Below are 5,000 nucleotides of genomic sequence, written 5' to 3' on the forward strand. Positions count from 1 at the left end.
CCGTGGTCGGGGTATGGCTCAGGGGCTCGCTGGGGCTTCAAAACGGCCAAGAAAAAAAAAATGACCCAAAACACGCCACCTACCGGCCGCTCGCGGGTGCCCGGGGTCGGGGTATGGGTCTAGCCTGTGCCGGGGCTTCAAATATGGAGAAAAAAAAAATTTCAAAAAAAGGGCCCCCATCGGCCCCCCGGGTAGTGCCGGGGTCGGGGGGCATGATTCTGGGGCGCCCCAGAGCCAAGTAGGCGCCTGGAGGAAAGGAAAAAAAAATTTAACTTTTTTTTGACCACCAGGGGTGGGGGGGTCTCATGCCCCATCGGGTGCCCGCCCCGAGTGCCTCTCAGGCGGATACATTTTCACCCGTGTGCGGGAGACACATATGGTGCATGGTCCGTGTATACACCATATGTGTAGTATGGGCAAAACCACTGTAAAGTCATACTGCCATTGACTTCCATTCATTTTCCCAGGATGACTTATATACTCTATGGTAGCTGTCTGGTGGACTGGGGGCCGCGACAATGTTACGCTTGTAAGTCAGAAGCTGGGAAATGCACTGCGAAGCTGGGAAAACCGTTTTTCGAGCTCATTTTCGGTTCCGCCCAACGGATTTTGATCAAAATAGGCTCATTCGAAAGGTATTAACCGGGGGCACACGGAAAACCGGGACTAATAACGCGCACGTGCGCGTGCGCGAAACGGGAAGCAAAAGAAAACTTCAATCGGAGCTACAACCGTGAACCGTCGCAGATAGGGCGGAAATTTCAACGCACGTCGCTGCGTCTCACTCCAACTTAAATAACAAAACTGTCCCCAGCGAAATCGGTTGGATAAAACGGAAACGGGAAGCGAAAGAAAACGTTAAACGTCAACACCGAAATGGCTATCGTCAATTCCAATGTGAAAACAACTCGCACGTATGTGTCTTACTCTAAAGCAGTGTATAAAACTATCCCCAGCCAAATCAGAGCTACGCAACGAAAACGGGAAGCGAAACAAAACTTTAAACGGAGCTACCGAATTGGAAATCATCAATCCTGGGAAAATAACAACTCACACGTGTGCCCCTTATTCTAACTTGAATTTAGAAACCGTCCTCAACAAAATCCCACGTTCGGGTGAATAACTGTGAATTTTAAGGCACATGCCTCTCTGGGCTGGGAGAGTGCATTCAAATAGGAGAAATTGGCTTCATTTAGAGGCATCTCCACTTAGGGACGTCGTAGCACCTTAACTCGGGTGGCGTTGGAAAGGTCTGGTCCAGGGGAACACGGGCGTGTCAAGTTTGCCACGCGCACGCGCATCCCCGCTAAACAGGGGCCAAAACAAAACTTTAAACGGAGCTACCGAATTGGAAACCATCAATCCTGGGAAAATAACAACTCACACGTGTGCCCCTTATGCTAACTTGAATTTAGAAACCGTCCTCAACAAAATCCCACGTTCGGGCGCAAAACTGCACGTTTGAGGCCACATTTTCAATGATGCTGGAAACTTACATTCAAAGCTGGGAAAATGTGCTCATCTACAGGCATCCCCACTTAGGGACGTCGTAGCACCTTGACTCGGGTGGCGTTGGAAAGGTCTGGTCCAGGGGAACACGGGCGTGTCAAGTTTGCCACGCGCACGCGCATCCCCGCTAAACAGGGGCCAAAACAAAACTTTAAACGGAGCTACCGAATTGGAAACCATCAATCCTGGGAAAATAACAACTCACACGTGTGCCCCTTATGCTAACTTGAATTTAGAAACCGTCCTCAACAAAATCCCACGTTCGGGCGCAAAACTGCACGTTTGAGGCCACATTTTCAATGATGCTGGAAACTTACATTCAAAGCTGGGAAAATGTGCTCATCTACAGGCATCCCCACTTAGGGACGTCGTAGCACCTTGACTCGGGTGGCGTTGGAAAGGTCTGGTCCAGGGGAACACGGGCGTGTCAAGGTTGCCACGCGCACGCGCATCCCCGCTAAACAGGAGCCCAAACAAAACTTTAAACGGGGCTACGGAAAAGGGGAGAGCTTTTTCGGGGACAAACACCACTCACGTCGGTGCCCCCTGTTCCAACTTGAATTTAGAAACCGTCCTCAACAAAATCCCACGTTCGGGTGAATAACTGTGAATTTTAAGGCACATGCCTCTCTGGGCTGGGAGAGTGCATTCAAATAGGAGAAATTGGCTTCATTTAGAGGCATCCCCACTTGGGGACGTCGTAGCACCTTAACTCAGGTGGCGTTAGAAAGGTCTGGTCCAGGGGAACACGGGCGTGTCATGTTTGCCACGCGCACGCGCATCCCCGCTGAACAGGAGCCCAAACAAAACTTTAAACGGGGCTACGGAAAAGGGGAGGGCTTTTTCGGGGACAACCACCACTCACCTCGGTTCCCCCCATCCCAACTTGAATTTAGAAACCGTCCCCAGCCAAATCCCACGTTCGGGGGCAAAACTGCTCGTTTGAGGCCACATTTTCAATGATACTGGAAACTTACATTCAAAGTTGGGAAAAGGTGTTCATTTACAGGCATCTCCACTTAGGGACGTCGTAGCACCTTAACTCAGGCGGCGTTAGAAAGGTCTGGTCCAGGGGAACACGGGCGTGTCAAGGTTGCCACGCGCACGCGCATCCCCGCTAAACAGGAGCCCAAACAAAACTTTAAACGGGGCTACGGAAAAGGGGAGAGCTTTTTCGGGGACAAACACCACTCACGTCGGTGCCCCCTGTTCCAACTTGAATTTAGAAACCGTCCTCAACAAAATCCCACGTTCGGGTGAATAACTGTGAATTTTAAGGCACATGCCTCTCTGGGCTGGGAGAGTGCATTCAAATAGGAGAAATTGGCTTCATTTAGAGGCATCCCCACTTGGGGACGTCGTAGCACCTTAACTCAGGTGGCGTTAGAAAGGTCTGGTCCAGGGGAACACGGGCGTGTCATGTTTGCCACGCGCACGCGCATCCCCGCTGAACAGGAGCCCAAACAAAACTTTAAACGGGGCTACGGAAAAGGGGAGGGCTTTTTCGGGGACAACCACCACTCACCTCGGTTCCCCCCATCCCAACTTGAATTTAGAAACCGTCCCCAGCCAAATCCCACGTTCGGGGGCAAAACTGCTCGTTTGAGGCCACATTTTCAATGATACTGGAAACTTACATTCAAAGTTGGGAAAAGGTGTTCATTTACAGGCATCTCCACTTAGGGACGTCGTAGCACCTTAACTCAGGCGGCGTTAGAAAGGTCTGGTCCAGGGGAACACGGGCGTGTCAAGGTTGCCACGCGCACGCGCATCCCCGCTAAACAGGAGCCCAAACAAAACTTTAAACGGGGCTACGGAAAAGGGGAGAGCTTTTTCGGGGACAAACACCACTCACGTCGGTGCCCCCTGTTCCAACTTGAATTTAGAAACCGTCCTCAACAAAATCCCACGTTCGGGTGAATAACTGTGAATTTTAAGGCACATGCCTCTCTGGGCTGGGAGAGTGCATTCAAATAGGAGAAATTGGCTTCATTTAGAGGCATCCCCACTTGGGGACGTCGTAGCACCTTAACTCAGGTGGCGTTAGAAAGGTCTGGTCCAGGGGAACACGGGCGTGTCATGTTTGCCACGCGCACGCGCATCCCCGTTGAACAGGAGCCCAAACAAAACTTTAAACGGGGCTACGGAAAAGGGGAGGGCTTTTTCGGGGACAACCACCACTCACCTCGGTGCCCCCCATCCCAACTTGAATTTAGAAACCGTCCCCAGCCAAATCCCACGTTCGGGGGCAAAACTGCACGTTTGAGGCCACATTTTCAATGATACTGGAAACTTACATTCAAAGTTGGGAAAAGGTGTTCATTTACAGGCATCCCCACTTGGGGACGTCGTAGCACCTTAACTCAGGCGGCGTTAGAAAGGTCTGGTCCAGGGGAACACGGGCGTGTCAAGGTTGCCACGCGCACGCGCTTCCCCGCTGAACAGGAGCCCAAACAAAACTTTAAACGGGGCTACGGAAAAGGGGAGGGCTTTTTCGGGGACAACCACCACTCACCTCGGTGCCCCCCATCCCAACTTGAACTTAGAAACCGTCCCCAGCGAAATCCCACGTTCGGGCGAATAACTGTGAATTTTAAGCCCCTTTTCCTCTCAAGCTGGAAACGTGCAAAGTTGGGAAAAGGTGTTCATTTACAGGCATCTCCACTTAGGGACGTCGTAGCACCTTAACTCAGGCGGCGTTAGAAAGGTCTGGTCCAGGGGAACACGGGCGTGTCAAGGTTGCCACGCGCACGCGCATCCCCGCTGAACAGGAGCCCAAACAAAACTTTAAACGGGGCTACGGAAAAGGGGAGGGCTTTTTCGGGGACAACCACCACTCACCTCGGTGCCCCCCATCCCAACTTGAATATAGAAACCGTCCCCAGCCAAATCCCACGTTCGGGGGCAAAACTGCTCGTTTGAGGCCACATTTTCAATGATACTGGAAACTTACATTCAAAGTTGGGAAAATGTGCTCATCTACAGGCATCCCCACTTGGGGACGTCGTAGCACCTTGACTCAGGCGGCGTTAGAAAGGTCTGGACCAGGGGAACACGGGGGTGTCAAGTTTGCCACGCGCACGCGCTTCCCCGCTGAACAGGAGCCCAAACAGAACTTTAAACGGGGCTACGGAAAAGGGGAGGGCTTTTTCGGGGACAACCACCACTCACCTCGGTGCCCCCCATCCCAACTTGAATATAGAAACCGTCCCCAGCCAAATCCCACGTTCGGGCGAATAACTGTGAATTTTAAGCCCCTTTTCCTCTCAAGCTGGAAACGTGCAAAGTTGGGAAAAGGTGTTCATTTAGAGGCATCTCCACTTAGGGACGTCGTAGCACCTTAACTCAGGCGGCGTTGGAAAGGTCTGGTCCAGGGGAACACGGGGGTGTCAAGGTTGCCACGCGCACGCGCTTCCCCGCTGAACAGGAGCCCAAACAAAACTTTAAACGGGGCTACGGAAAAGGGGAGGGCTTTTTCGGGGACAACCACC

Source organism: Osmerus mordax, assembly GCF_038355195.1.
Source record: "Osmerus mordax isolate fOsmMor3 chromosome 7 unlocalized genomic scaffold, fOsmMor3.pri SUPER_7_unloc_1_5, whole genome shotgun sequence".
Classification (NCBI taxonomy): Eukaryota; Metazoa; Chordata; class Actinopteri; order Osmeriformes; family Osmeridae; genus Osmerus; species Osmerus mordax.